The sequence below is a fragment of the Hylobates moloch genome, unplaced genomic scaffold (genome assembly GCF_009828535.3).
Source record: "Hylobates moloch isolate HMO894 unplaced genomic scaffold, HMol_V3 SCAFFOLD_11, whole genome shotgun sequence".
NCBI lineage: Eukaryota > Metazoa > Chordata > Mammalia > Primates > Hylobatidae > Hylobates > Hylobates moloch.
The window spans coordinates 75,149,663-75,165,523 of record NW_026652286.1 but is presented as its reverse complement, the minus strand read 5'-3'; the positions used below and the strand labels follow the sequence as shown (position 1 = coordinate 75,165,523).

The 15,861-nt window shown below is 44.2% G+C and overlaps 1 long non-coding RNA gene across 1 annotated transcript in view; it reads right to left on the bottom strand.

Moving 5' to 3' along the window:
• Nucleotides 1–15,861, bottom strand: part of LOC116476863 (uncharacterized) — a 34,144-nt gene extending 18,283 nt beyond the window's left edge. The window contains exon 1 of the long non-coding RNA XR_004250299.1: nucleotides 15,751–15,861. This is a non-coding gene — a long non-coding RNA (uncharacterized LOC116476863). The remainder of the gene's footprint in view (nucleotides 1–15,750) is intronic.

Below are 15,861 nucleotides of genomic sequence, written 5' to 3'. Positions count from 1 at the left end.
TCTTGTGGCTTTGAGACCTTTTCTATAGTTGCAAGGCAATCATCAAATGGAGTGAGGCTCTCCATCATCAGGCAGGGGCAGTAGAACAGCCGGGTTTAAAGTGTTACAACAATGCAACGTGATGGAGGAGCTGGTGAACAGGGCCTGTTCGTAGGTGGCCTGCCACCTGGAGAAAGGTGCTGTATCTTACGAACTTGTAAGCGAACAGACAGCATGGGGAACATATTGATGAATGAAGGAGTGTAATATCAGAATATAGTGGCTTTGTCAATTATTAGGGTGGTAGCTGTGGCTACTACACATTGGCATGGGGGTCCAATTGACATGAGAAATATGCTACAGGGTGTATCAGAGAGGCAAAAAATGGTTCCGAGTATCTGCAGCAATCTCATTATTTCATGGCAAGATGGGCGAAAAGGTCTGTCAAAATCAGGTTAGCTGAGAGCAGGGGATGTGGATGTTAATTTTAAGGCTCCAGAGGAGATTTATGGATCTGCAGGCCAAGAAAATGGGCTCAGAATTAGTATCTGGGAAGAGGGTATATAGGAGCTTAGCAAGGGCAACAAAATTAGGAATATATTGGTGGCAATAACTAGCTGCCCCTAGAAATTTACGTAGAAGTTTTTTTGGGAGGGGAATGCACAAAATTGGCTCTAGGCATTTTGGGGTGAGCTTTTGAGTGCTCTGAGATATGACAACCTAGCAATTCAATCCTACATAAGTAACAGTTATTTGCACCCACTGAAGTTTAGGTCGGAAGGCTTTATGGCCTCTGTTGAGCTAGTGCCTTTAGGAAAATGAGGGAGTCTAGAAGAGCGGGTTGCTTAGTTCAGTAACAAACTAAAGGATCATATCAGAATAATGAACGAGAGTGGAGCCTTGGGTAAAGGACACAGATTCTAAGCTGACTTTAAGGACTCGGGAAAACATTGAAAAGGACTCACGGTATCCCTGAGGTATATGAGTTCATGTTAATTTTCTCCCTCTAAATGTAAATGTAAAGAGAAATTTTGAGTCAGGGCGCAATGGAATTGAAAAGAAAATTGAGCAGATGTCAATCATTGTAAATCAGGCTGTATCAGCAGAAATTGAAGTAGAAATGTCAGCTGGATTAGGGACTAAGGGATGGTGAAAAATCACAAAGGAGTTTATGGGCTCTTAGATCTTGTACAAATCAATGGATTTTATTCCTGTCTGAATCAAATGTTCCTTCTTTCTTTACTGGCAAGATTAAGGTATTACAGAGTAAGAAAGGAAATAAAGATAAGAACACCCTCTATAAAAGACAGTCTATTATAAGTTTGTTGATCTAAAAGGATGAAGCTGAGGCAAAATTAAAGAGTTTATCTGCACCAAGGCTGAGGATTGCAGCCTGATTCCAGGTTGCCTCCGCAAGCCTTTGGGAGAACAAAGGAAAGGCTCAAGGTTTTAAAGAAAAATGACAAATCAGGAGAGGGAGTGATTACAAAATACGTTCACCAAGAATTCTCACTGATTTACAGAAATACATTGGTTAGTGATTGGCTATACGTTGTTGAACTATAGGGTATATGACATCTTATGGCTACATGGCATCAGTTAGTCTATAGCTCATATAGCACATATACCTTCAAGAGGTAATTCTTTAGCTCAAGGGTGAATGAAACCTGACTGCTGTTATATTATAAATACCCCTCTGGGCCTGATAATTTAAAGGGGTTTGCATTCCTTAGATAAAAAGGGGTTTTTTTCTTTCTTTCTCAGGTTTAATTTCTTGCTCTGCATTTTGTAAGAGGGCATACTGAGCTACTAACAGAAAAGATTTATTCTTTTCCAGGCAATACCTACAGGCTCCGCACACAGTAGCAATTCAACCTCATTGGCATGTGAGGCTGGGAGATGAGTTGAGACATCTTTAAAGGTTGCTTGCTCTTCAGAGGATTTAAAATCAAGATGAATTTCCATTAGGGAAAGGAGGAAGTCTAAGGCCAGGGAAATAAAAATGCCTCTCTCTTTACATTGTATAACACATCTCCACCTAAAAAGTTTGTTGGTGAGGACTCAGAAACTAGAAAATCTTGACTGAAAACGCTCCCACAGGGTTGACAAGCATTGCATATTTGTTTCTAGAGAAATATAATTATAATTCAGCATTAATCAGGCTGCACTTTGGCCCATTTCTTTGTTGCTGAAAGGCACATAGCACTAGAAACTGAGCATCTGCAGATGTAACCACATTGTTCCTCTGGATAGGATTGCTGACATTAGGGTTGTAAGACTGTTTAAGAATTGATTTGCATCCCCATTATTCCTACAAACAGGATCTCTGACATGAGAATCATACGTTTTGTTTCATACCCTGAATTCCAGCAACCAGTTTAAAGACCAGCATAGAGGAATGGGATCAGCATGAAAATACAGCGTCTTCACCTCCCATGTCATTAGTTTACCCTGTACCCTTCAACCAATCAACAATCTCCACACTTTGGCCTACTCCGAAATCCTTAAAAACCCTAACCCCAAATTCCTCAGGGAGGTGGATTTGAGGTTTCCTCTCATCTCCTCGTTTGGTGGCCCTACAATTAAACCTCTTTCTCTTCTGCCCCCAATATATGTCTCTGCATATTGATTTGCTGTGAACATTGGGCAATGAATCTGTTAGAGTTCCATGATGGGTGTTAAGAAGGCCTAAGGGTATTGCAGTGGCCTGATACATGGGCAATGAAATACGTTGCCCAGAAACTCCAATAGCTTGAATAGAAGCAGAGGTGACAGGGAGAGAGATCCTCTCAGCAGATGGTAGGGACAGTTGCACCAGTGGCAATTAAGTATTACAGTTCCCAGCTGGCCCTGTGGCCCATGTCTATAGTCTGAGGCTGAGACAGGAGGATTGCTTGAGCCCAGGAGTCCAGTCTGTGCAACATAGCTAGAGTTTGTCTCTTATAAAAAAAAAAAAAGAAACAGAATTTCGGTTCCCAATCCTCTACTGTAAGTTTAATAGTGGGATCTAGGGTGTAACTGAAAATTAGCTGACCCCATCAATCGATGGGGTATTGTCCCGCAGAAGAGAGAAAGCTGACCTTGTGAAGGTGCTGGGGTCTAGGGAGATTGTTATTTAAGCTTTCCTTTCTCATAAGTCTAGGACAGTTGTTTTTCCAATGCCCTTGTTTTTTTACGATATCTGCAAACATCTGAAGACAAAGCTCTGTGGGTGGGGAGAAAGGTGAGTGGGTTTTGAGTTTTCCCTGGAGTTATGATTTTGTTTTTATAAAGAATCAATTTTCTTTTTATTTTATTTTTTTTTTTTGCACACAAAACAATAAACATTTTCTAAAAATACATATGAACAAAAAGATGCGTATCAAACATATTAGGAAGGTTGTACATGGGAAGACGGGGAATAGAAATGGGGGGTGGGAATTAAAGAAAATAAATGAGAGAGGGACTTTGTATGGATCAATGATAATAACTCAATCCTCTATTTGACAAAGAAGAAGGAGAAAGAAGAGGAAGAAAAAGAAAGTGGGATAAAGGATCAGAAAGGGAGGAAAATAGAAAAAATTAGAGTATGACTCCAGGGTAGACCTGTTTTGTTGTCGCTTGGTTCGTTGGTTGGTTTGACAGTTGTATTTTTCATATGTTTCGCCATGTTGGCCAGGCTGGTCTCGAGCTCCTAGCCTCAAGTGATCAACCCGCCTCAGCCTCCCAGAGTACTGGGACTACAGGCGTGAGCCACCACATCCGGCCCCCACATTGCTTCTGGCCTCCGTGGCAGACCTCCCAGACGGGGCGGCAGGGCAGAGGTGCTCCCCACATCCCAGACGGGGTGGCCAGGCAGAGGTGCTCCTCACTTCTTCCCAGATGGGGCGGCCGGGCAGAGACGCTCCTCACTTCCTAGACGGGGTGGCGGCCGGGCAGAGGGGCTCCTCACTTCCCAGACGGGGCAGCCAGGCAGAGGCGCTCCTCACTTCCCAGACGGGGTGGCCAGGCAGAGGCGCTCCTCACTTCCCAGACGGGCGGCCGGGCAGAGGCGCTCCTCACTTCCCAGACGGGGTGGCCGTGCAGAGGCGCTCCTCACTTCCTACATGGGGTGGCGGCCGGGCAGAGGGGTTCCTCACTTCCCAGATGGGGCGGCCGGGCAGAGGCGCTCCTCACTTCCTAGATGGGGTGGCAGCCGGGCAGAGGGGTTCCTCACTTCCCAGATGGGGTTGCCGGGCAGAGGCTCTCCTCACATCCCAGACGATGGGTGGCCGGGCAGAGGCGCTCCTCACTTCTTCCCAGACGGGGCGGCCGGGCAGAGACGCTCCTCACTTCCTAGACCGGGTGGCGGCCAGGCAGAGGGGCTCCTCACTTCCCAGACGGGGCGGCTGGGCAGAGGCGCTCCTCACTTCCCAGACGGGGTGGCCGGGCAGAGGCACTCCTCACTTCCCAGACGGGGCGGCCGGGCAGAGGCGCTCCTCACTTCCCAGAAAGGGCGGCCGCGCAGAGGTGCTCCACACATCCCAGAAGGGGCAGCCGGGCAGAGGCGCTCCTCACTTCCCAGACGGGGCGGCCGGGCAGAGATGCTCCTCACTTCCTAGACGGGGTGGCGGCCGGGCAGAGGGGCTCCTGACTTCCCAGACGGGGCGGCCGGGCAGAGGCGCTCCTCACTTCCCAGACGGGGCGGCTGGGCAGAGCCGCTCCTCACTTCCCAGACGGGGCGGCCGCGCAGAGGGGCTCCTCACTTCCCAGACGGGGCGGCCAGGCAGAGGCGCTCCTCACATCCCAGACGATGGGCGGCCGGGCAGAGACGTTCCTCACTTCCCAGACGGGGTGGCGGCTGGGCAGAGGCGCTCCTCACCTCCCAGACGGGGCGGCCGGGCAGAGGAGCTCCTCATAACCTAGATGATGGGCGGCCAGGCAGAGGCGCTCCCCACCTCCCAGACGGGGCGGCAGCCGGGCAGACGCTGCAATCCCAGCACCCTGGGAGGCCAAGGCAGGCGGCTGGGAGGCGGAGGCTGCAGCGAGCCAAGACCACGCCACCGCACTCCAGCCCGGGCAACACCGAGCACTGAATGAGCGAGCCTCTGTCTGCAGTCCCAGCACCTCGGGAGGCCGAGGTGGGCAGAGCACTGGAGGTCAGGAGCTGGAGACCAGCCTGGCCGACATGGCCAGGAGAAAAACCAGGGAGGGGTGGTGGCGCGCGGCGGCAATCCCAGGCAGCCCGCAGGCCAGGGCAGGAGAATCACGGGAGCCGGACGCAGGGAGTCTGCAGCGAGCCGAGTTTACTCCAGCCTGGGCCACAGAGGAAGGAAGGAAGGAAGGAAGGAAGGAAGGAAGGAAGGAAGGAAGGGGAATCAATTTTCAAAGCAAGTACTACTGACTTTAATCCCTTTTTCCTCTTATTTTCCTGCAAGTTATTTTTAAAGAATTGCACAGCTCCTTCTATAATAACATTCAGAGAATGACCTGTCCAGCCAATGACACTGTTTTGGATTTGCCTCTTTGTATCAGGGTGATTTCTAACCAAGGCAGAATTTAAAAATTTTTTATGTCCTAGGACTTCAGGATTTAATGCAGTGAACCTTTCAAAAGTTTGTATAAATCATTCCATATAGGCCTTAAGATGTTCCCCTTTCTTCTGAGTACATAATTCAACCCTAGACCACTTCACCTTAGAGGAAAAGGCCTCTAATATTGTCCCTATCAGGCCCCATAACTCAGCCATTTCCTGGTCAATTGTAGGAGGACCTGGGAGAAGTTCTGGCCACTTGTTCCCTCTAGAGGTAAGACATTCATTTGGGGGCTTTCTGGAACGTCTGATAACCACAGTATAATCATGGGTGGAAAGAACACCCCTTAGTAGCCACTGGAGGTTCTTATGAATGGGGTTATAAATGGCCACTAATCTTTCTAACTCCTCTCTAAATTTGATAGGCTCTTTCAAAAGTGGAGACAAAAGGGCTTTGTAATTTACAAGATCTGTTTCTGTCCAAGGGACATGAATTCTTTGCAGTAGGGATCCAGGATATATTCACAGGAGGCATTGTATAGGAAGGTCTGTGGCTGAGGGTCTGATTACAGAACACCAGGAAGTAGGAGGAGTTGTAAGGTACAGCAAAGCAAGACTAGCTGCACGTACCAGGGCCTGTGCCAGGTTTATTTCCTGGCTGTCAGCATTGACACAAGTGACCTGTGTACTCTGAGCCTAGAGATCAGGCTGGAGTGCTCTCTGAAAATTTTGCAAGGAAAGGAAAGATAAAGCAGGCAGTTGATGTTTAAAGGATTTTCTAGGGAAGTTGGAGTTTTAGAACTTACATAAAAATTTGTTGAGGAGGTGGGACTGGATTTTGAGGAGGAGAATTTAAGCCAGTGGCCCAGAGATCAAAAGATCTTCTGGAGGATCAGGGACTGGAAGTTGGAGATAAAGGGGTATATAGGAATTGAAATTTTCTCCTTGCAAGTTTCACCCATTGTTCTTGGAATACATGTTTGCCTTCTTCACATGAGAGATTCCATATTTTTCAGAGAAAAAGATCTCATATGTCTCCCACCCTGAACCACTTTTCCAAGCTCCATTCCTCCAATTCTTACTAATATGTTCCTAGACCTTTCACCATCTCCTTACATGCCCTGTTCTCAATATCCTTCTGATATTGAACAAAATATTCAAGAAGAGCTGTGAAACAGATGAGTACAACATAATTGAAACTGATAGCCTTAGGCCTATTCTAACAGTGTAAACATTTCAGAGCTCAGGGAATCCCAAAAGATGATCTAGTCTACGCCCTTTACTTCACAAATGAAGAAACTGAAGTGAATTACTCATCAGAGCAAGGCACAAGACCGGCTCCTGGTCCAGTAGATAGTCAGGAGTGGACCCAAGCCTAGAATTTCAAGTTAATTATCTTATTCTATTTGAATTCTTATTCTGATGCAACACGGAAAACCCCCTGTTAGATTTGCAAGATCTAGCTCCCTGCCAAAGACTATTTCTTCTTTCTAAAGAGATGATGAAATTATTTTAGAAAGAGGGCCAAGTGTCCTATTTGAGAGGAATAATTTATAGTCATTTTATCTGTTTCTCATGAATTATCAGCTTTTTGGTAGCCTTTAAAAGAAAGGGTTAATAAAATAGTTTACAACTTGTTAAAAGAGCTATAGAAAATTATATTAAGTTCTTATATAAACTCTTTGTATGATACTTAAATTTTTTAGGTCAAACATAAACTGAATCTCAGTAAAAATTATAAGACAGAGGCAATTCAGCTTAAACCGTAAGTGGTCCATGTCACACTTCTTTTATCTCCTATAGAGAGAAAAATAAACTTAAAACTAATTTTTCAGAACAAGAAAGGACAACCCATTTGCATCCCTATTTATCACTTCCTTTCACTGTGTTCACTTTTTTCAGGAAAAAGTAAACCAAATCAAGTAGAAAATGTCAAATTTTTAGTGAAGACATTTAAACACTTCTAAAGGGTGAGCAGTCACGTTCCTTTTAAAGAATTCTATCTTAATATTGATGAGAGAATAGTTAAAAAAGGATTATAAGGCCTCTTTTGCATGTAATATGTATAATGTATAGTAAGACAACTTGTAAATAATCTAGTGGAAAACTGGTTTTACTAATCCATTTCCATAAAATAAATCTGCCCATTTGTAACTGAGAACTTCCTGGAAAATGAACAATAAACACATAAAAGTTTTACTTTTATGTGCATTACAAACTTCGGCTGTCAACAATTTGCACAAATTATTTTGGGAAGAATCTTCTTATATGCTATTCCCTCTGAAAGACTGGTAATTTAAAATAGGAAAATGCACAATCATACAGTGTTAGAATTGCATTAGAGAGTAACATAGAGACCACTCTACATTTTTTTTTGTTTGTTTCTGAGATGCAGTCTCACTCTTGTGACCCAGGCTGGAGTGCAGTGGTGTGATCTCGGCTCACTACAACCTCTGCCTCCTGGGTTCAAGCAATTCTTCTGCCTCGGCCTCCCAAGTAGCTGGGATTACAGGCATGTGCCACCATGCCCAGCTAATTTTTGTATTTTTAGTAGGGACAGGGTTTCACCATTTTGGCCAGGCTGGTCTCGAACTCCTGACCTCAGATGATCCACCCGCTTCGGCCTCCCAGTGTGTTGGGATTACAGGCATGAGACACTGCACCTCGCCCGCTCTAGATTTTTATCTTGGGAATTGCAGATAACTCTATTGGGTCAGTTTTCTTACACTGTAATCATCCTCACTTTTGATACTTCCATCTACTTCAGTGGTTTTCAAAGTGTGGTCTGGTGGCATAGACAACACCTGAGGACTGGTTAGAAATGCAAATTTTCAAGTCTCACATTAGACCTACTGCATCAGAAACTCTTGTTCTTCATAGGTTTCTGCCAGGAGATTCTGATGCACGTCAAAGTTTGAGGATCATTGCTAGTCCTCTATAGCAATCCACCACATTTTGTTCCTTTATCCTTCCAATGGTTTTACCCTTGCAAGAACTATATGACCACACAGAGGTAAGAAAGGAAAAAGCAGCCCCTGACAACTGGAAGTTGGCCTGGCACTCACATTTAGGCCTTGGTGTAGAACATAAACAGTTTCACTGAACATCAACATCAGATCAGAGCACTCCGTGATCATGACAAAAACAAGAGCACTCCATCATCATGTCTGAACAGAAAAACAAACATATCCAAACCACAAAAATAACCAAAATATCCCCCATCCTAGCTAATATGAGAGGATCTTGCCTCTGCCAATTAAAGCTTTAGACTCAGTTTATTCCTGCTCCCTTCAATAAGATTTGTTAAAACACCCAGTCATAAAATTGCCTCTGCTCCCTTGACAGCAACCAATCCAGGCAAAGCTCCACTTCTCAGTATCACCTAATACAAGCCCAAATCCTAAAATAAGCCTTTCTCACTGGCTTCTGCTAAGATGTCCCAGGATGTGCAATCTGCCTTGCTATGAACGTAACCACCTAATGGGCTTGTTACAGTAGGTAACTAGTCAGACATGAGCAGGGCAACAGAGGACCCCCACCCCCAACACCACCGGGGATGTCAGGCAATCATCAGGTGATGGTCAGGTGGTTGTTAACTATCTCTCTAAAATGATAATTGTTCACAGCCAGTGCCAGGGGAAAGGCAGTTCCCCAACAGGTAGAAAAAAATCTGAAACTGGTGATCAGCAACTTTCCAATAAGATCTTAGGAACTGAGCAAATGGGTCCAAGCATGTGCACTAAGAGGCAAAATGGTGGAGCTTAACTGCTATAGGACCTTCGTCTAGGAACACTCTACTGGTAAGGGAAGAACGACTTAAGTGAGCATGCGTACAACTCCAGTAAACACACTATGTATGCAGCCTCTCCCAGGCATCGGCAGGGCACTGCGCATGTAGACAGCACGCCCCAAGGGAAGAATCAGGGCAGAAGTAATGCAAGGCCCTGGAAGTATGCCAACATATAAAACCAAGTCAAGAGGTCAAATCCTGCACTTGATCTTGAAACTGCCTTTGTAAAATTATGACTGAGCCAGTGAAAGAGATCTAACTTAACAGACTCCATCTTGCTTCTAACCTCCAAACTGTCCTTGTTCATTCCTGGGCATGGACTGAACTAACTTTGAGAGAAACTTAGTTTATAGTTTAAACAAAGATAGTAACAGCCCTTTCCTAAAGCAGACCTCCTTCTTGCCTGGGGACTAGACTGCCTTTGTAGGACTAACATTAGCCACGAGTTTATAAATTATGGTTTAGGAGTCATGCAGCTGGACGCTACAACATTCTGACCCTCCCTAAACTGCTCCTAAGATCAGCGATTGAGATGTTTTGCAGACCCTGCACTTGATGGATCAGCCGGCACCACCCAGATCAATAAACTGGCTCTTCTGATCTTGTGGCCCCACCCAGGAATGGACTCAGTACAAGAAGATGGCTTCGACTCCCTATTATTTTTCATCTCTGACCAATCAGCACTCCTGGCTCACTGGCTTCTCCCCACCCACCAAGTTATCCTTAAAAACTCTGCTCCTCCAATGCTTCGAGAGACTGATTTGAGTAATAATAAAACTCTGGTCTTGGCCGGGTGCGGTGGCTCATGCCTGTAATCCCAGCACTTTGAGAGGTCGAGGCGGGAAGATCATCTGAGGTCAGGATTTCGAGACCAGCCTGACTAACATGGAGAAACTCCATTTCTACTAAAAATACAAAATTAGATGGACGTAGTGGTGCGTGCCTGTAATCCCAGCTACTCGGGGGGCTGAGGCAGGAGAATCGCTTGAACCCGGGAGGCGGACATTGTGGTGAGCCAAGATCACGCCAGTGCACTCCAGCCTGGGCAACAAGAGTGAAACTCTGTCTCAAAAAAAAAACAAAAAACAAAAACAAAACTCTCGTCTCCTGCACAGGCAGCTCTGTGTGAATTAGTCTTTCTCTATTGCAATTCCACTGTCTTGATGGATCAGCTCTGTCTAGGCAGCGGGCAAGGTGAACCCCTTGGGCGGTTACAATCTCTCAAGTCACCTGTTTGGCCCTCTTCCAAGTGTACTTTATTTCCTTTCTTTCCTGCTCTTAAGCTTTTTAATAAACTTTCACTCCTACTCTAAAACTTTCCTTGGTCTCTCACTCTGCCTTATGCCCCTCCATGGAATTCTTTCTTCTGAAGAGGCAAGAATTGAGGTTGCTGCAGACCCATGTGGATTTGCCGCAGCTAACATACCTCAGTGCCGTGTCACTAGGATACATTCTGCTGCTAACAGGTTCTTCCCGCCCACTGCACAGACAAAACCAATTCACTGTGACCATGACGTTGCAATAAAGAAAGAGTTTGACATGATGCTGGCCACCACACATGGGAGACAGAGTTATTACTCAAATCAATTGACATGAAAATTTGGAGGCCAGGGCTTTTCAAGTATAGTTTGGCAGGCCCTGTTGGTGAGGTTTGGTGGGTCCAGGTGAACCCATTGGTCATCAGAAATGCAAAAACCTGAAAAGACATCTCAAAAGGCCAATCTTAAATTCTACAATGGTGATGTTATCTGCAGGAGTAATTGGAAAAGTTGCAAATCTGTGACCTCCGGAATAATGGCTGGTAATGTTTGCGTCTATCCCTTAGCCGAATTTAGGCTCCTCACAGCCTCCTAACCTAGTGGCCTTTCATAAGCTTTACCAAAGTGGTTTAGTTTTCGTCAAAGGCCATTATCATTTAAACTGTAAACTAAATGTCTCCCAAAGTTATCTTGGCCTAAGCCCGGGAGTGATTAAGGGCAGTTTGAAGGTTAAAGGCAAGATGGAAGTAGGTTAGATCAGATCTCTTTCACTGTCATAATTTTCTCACTTAAAATTATTGCCAAGTGATTTCACAAACCCAACTTGATCAATAATAGGTGTGCTCCTGTTGGTCTTTGTCTGGAGGGCATTGACAGAGGGATTATTGCACCAGCTCCTGGCCAGTGCTACTGTAGAGCAGTGCCCTTCCATGAACAGCTAGTTCCCAGTCCAAGGCAAGTACAGAAATTGGGAGTTGTCAGAAGAATTGACAACAATTTGACAAAGTAATTTTATGTCTGTTGGTTGGATCCAAAAATAGAACACTAGGCTTGTGTTTCCCTATGCTAGTTTAAATTTCATTTTGCTAATAAGTTTTAATTGTATCTTACAAGTGACCTGCAGTAGATTAAAAAAGAAAGAAAGAGGTAAGGCGTGGTGGCTCACACCTGAGGACTTTGGGAGGCTGAGGCAGATGAATCACCTGAGGTCAGGAGTTTGAGACCAGCCTGACCAAAATGGAGAAACCTCCAAAAAATACAAAAATAGCCAGGCGTGGTAGCCTCAGCTACTCCGGAGGCTGAGGCAGGAGAATCACTTGAACCTGGGAAGCAAAGGTTGCGGTGAGCCAAGATTGCGCCATTACATTCCAGCCTGGGCAACAAGAAAGAAAGAAAGAAAGAGAGAGAGAGAGAGAGTGGGAAGGCAGGCAAGCAGGCAGACAGGCAGGCGGGCGGGCAGGCAGGCAGGCAGGCAACAGAGAAAGAAAGAAAAGAAAGAAAGGGAAGAAGGAAGGAAGGAGAGAGAAAGAGAGAGAAAGAAAGAGGTTCCTCATCAGAAATAGTTTGAAAAGCAATGTCCTAAACTGTGTCCTAACACTATCCTATTCTCTAATGCTTTTCTTTCCAACACTGCTGTTACATTAAGATTCTTAAAATTCTGCTTTTAATGTGTAACATTCTTTCTCAAGCATCTTTAACATTACAATCTCCTCTGTTTTCTAGTTGAAGATGGAGAAAACTAATATATTTTGAGTACCTACCACATGCTATAAATTGTGCAAATCTAAATACACTCCAATACCCATGACTTTATTTTTTTAAATTGTCTTAAATAAATTTTATTGTGTATGTGTATTTAAGGCATACAACATAATGTTGTGGGATACATATAGATAGTAATACGGTTACTATAGTGAGGCAAATTAACATATCCATCATCTCATGCAGTTACCCATTTGTGTGTGTGTGTGTGTGTATGTGTCATGAGGAGCTAAAATCTTCTCATTTAGCAGAATTCCCAAATAAAGTACAATTTTATTAACTATAGACTTCATGTTGTTCATTAGATATCTAGATTTGCTCATCCTACACATCTGCTACTTTGTAAACTCTAACCTACCTGTCTCCATTTCCTCTCTCCTCCCAACCCCTGCCCTTCCCCTGGTAACCACAACCACAATTTTTTTTTCTCTCTGTATATTTGACTTTTTTTTTTAAGATTCCACATGTAAGTGAGATTTTCGCTGGTGGAGGGTGTCAATGCCTGAAGGGTTGAAGATCAGGAGCAATGACTGGATTACCGAATGAAGAGGACTTCCTGAACAATTTGCTTCCAAAAGAAAAGGGAGAAGAAGAAATCCAAGAAGACATCAGCACTTTCACCTTTTATGTCTTCTAGGTTTGACAGGGGTCTGCTATTCCACCCTCAATTCAGGCGAGTCTGTTAGCAGTAGTGAATCTGAATCCGTTTGGGTCTGCAGCAACCTCAATTCTTGCCTCCCCAGAACAAAGAATTTGACTGAGGGGCATAAAGCATAAGGACAGATCCAGGCAAGTTTTAAAGCAGATGTGAAACTGTATTTAAAAGTTTTAGAGCAGGAACAAAAGGAAGTAAAGTATACTTGGAAGAGGCCAAGCAGGTGACTTGAGAGATCAAGTGCGTGGTTTGACCTTCAACTTGAGGTCTTATACGTTGGCATTCCACATGCACAGTGACCTGCCAGCACTTGAGAGGGGCCGCTTGTGCACTGTGTTTACTGGAGTTGTACGCATGCTCACTTGAGGCATTCTTCCCCTACCAGTCGAGTGTTCCTAGAAGGTCTTATACCAGTTAAACTCTGCCATTTTGCTGCTTGGTGAACATGCGTGAACCCGCCCGCCCAACTCCATCGGGAAGATGCTGATCACCAGTTTCAGGTGTTTCTATCTATTGGGAGACTGCCTTTCCCTGGCGCTGGCTGCAACAAATTGTTATTTTGCAGAGGCAGTTTAACTACCGCCTGACCATCACCTGATGGTTGCCAGACATTCCTGATGAAGGGGGGCCTCTCCGGCCCTGTTCATGTCTGCCTGGCTACCTACTGTAACAAGCCTTGGCTCTAGGTCATTTGTGCTCCTCAAGGAAGAAAACCAGAGTTTGCTTTGGTAAATGTCTCCATGGTAAAAGCCAACCTCTTTGACCTTTTTGTGTTTCTGCTTTCACTTACTTTTTAGCCTCTGAAAAATCCTAACTTCCTCATCGATTTATTGAAGACTTCTTCATTAAATGTCATTTTATATTATACTTTCTCCAGTGTTTTTATGCATTTTCACTGTGGGTCAGCCAAGAAAAATGACTCACTGACTGGTAGTTCTATTTACTGTTCATCTGGAATTTCACTGTTTTCATTTCAAAAATGTCTTCTTTATTTAGTGTGTCAAAGCAAACTAAACATGGCCTGAGAAGGACTCCATACCTTTATATTTGAGTCCTTGTGGATGAACTGCTACCTAACTTAATAGGTAGGCAAGATTGAAAACCTAACTTAGGAGTATGTGCCTGTAATAATCGCTGAGTCTTGGCCAATCCCAGCAGCCATGGTTCAACCAGTCATTTACTGCTGAGTGTTCAAACTGTGTTCAAATAAGGCAAATGCTGAGCTGTAACCAATCCAGCTGTTTCTGTACCTCACTTCCAATTTCTGTACATCACATTACATTTTTGTCTATAAATTTGTTCTGACCGCGAGGCACCCCTATGACAGAGGTACTGTCAGAGGTGCTTGAACCAGAGCAATTGTATCTTAAATAGGGGTTTGATAAAATAACGCTAAGACCTGCTAGCCTACATTCCCAGTAAGTTAAGGCATTCTTAGTCACAGGATGATACACGAGGTCAGCATAAGATACAGGTCATAAAGACCTTGCTAATGAAACAGGTTGCAGTAAAGAAGCCTGCTAAATCCCACCAAAATCAAGATGGTGATGAGAGTGACCTCTGGTCGTTCTCACTGCTACACTCCCACCAGCACCATGACACTTTACAAATGCCATGGGCATGTCAGGAAGTTACCCTATATGGTCTAAAAACAGGAGGCATGAATAATCCACCCCTTGTTTAACATATAATCAAGAAATAACCATAAAAATGGGCAACCAGAGGCCGTCAGGGCTGCTCTGTCTATGGAGTAGCCATTCTCTATTCCTTTACTTTCTTTGAATCTCTTTTGATTTAGGCTAGAAATCCAATGCGCTATCCATTGCACCACAGAGCCTGCTTGCTATTCCTTTACTTTCTTAATAAACTTACTTTCACTTTGCCATATGAATTTTCCTCAAATTGTTTCTCGTATGAGATCTGAGAACCCTCTCTGGAGTCTTGATCAGGACCCCATTCCGGTAACAGTACTATTATTTTCCTTATATTACAGTTGAAGAAATGGAAGTTCCAAGAAGCTAAAGGACTTAAGCTTGTAGATAGAGGAGAGGACAAATTGAAGGTCATGCTGTCAGGTGGCACAGCAAATGTATAACCAGGAAGATATGCAGCCACGCATCTCTGGGGTCAGCACACACTTGTGTCTCTTGAAGTCATGGGTTTGGTTCCGGGGTGGCTATTGTTTTTGGCAGCTGGATGGGACACTAAGGACACCCTTCTCAATTGAACTCTCCCTATTTTACCTAAGAGGAAATAAATTTGTGGTTTGTGCTCCACAATTAGAAGTGGCAGAAATGAGATCAGAAGCCTTACCTTCCAACACTTACCAAATGTCTAACCACCGTACTACACAGCTTCCTTAATCCTGAAGTCAGACATTTTATTGGTGTTTTATAAACTATCTGAGCAAACTGATGTGGGAGATACACAGATTGTATTATTTATATAGAAATCCAGCAAGTTGAAAATTGTTCTCACCCTGGGTCAGTTTGTTATTGTAACATTTACAATTTACAGCTAGCAATAAAACAAGATAATACAAAACAAAATAATCTGAACAATATGAACCTTGAAAGAAGTAACAGATGTCCGGTTAGATTCTATTATAATGCCACCATCATTAGAGCCACTCCACCTTTCTAGTATGCCAGAGGGCCATGTGAACTAACTGGTTCAACAAGAAAAAAAAAATATTTTAAGTGTAAGTAAAACTTCCTCCATCTGCTGAGGCATACTGATCTTCTGTAAACAGGTACAATAAAATATAATATAAATAAAAGCCAAGGCTTCCCTGAATGAGAATGTGAATTATCACCTCCCATTCTCAGCTCATCTCACCAGTCTCTTGTGTCTCAGGCACCAGCAAGCCACCTGTTGGTCCTTCCCAACAAGGCTATGCAGGACAGGTCTCTGGATGACCTTGACC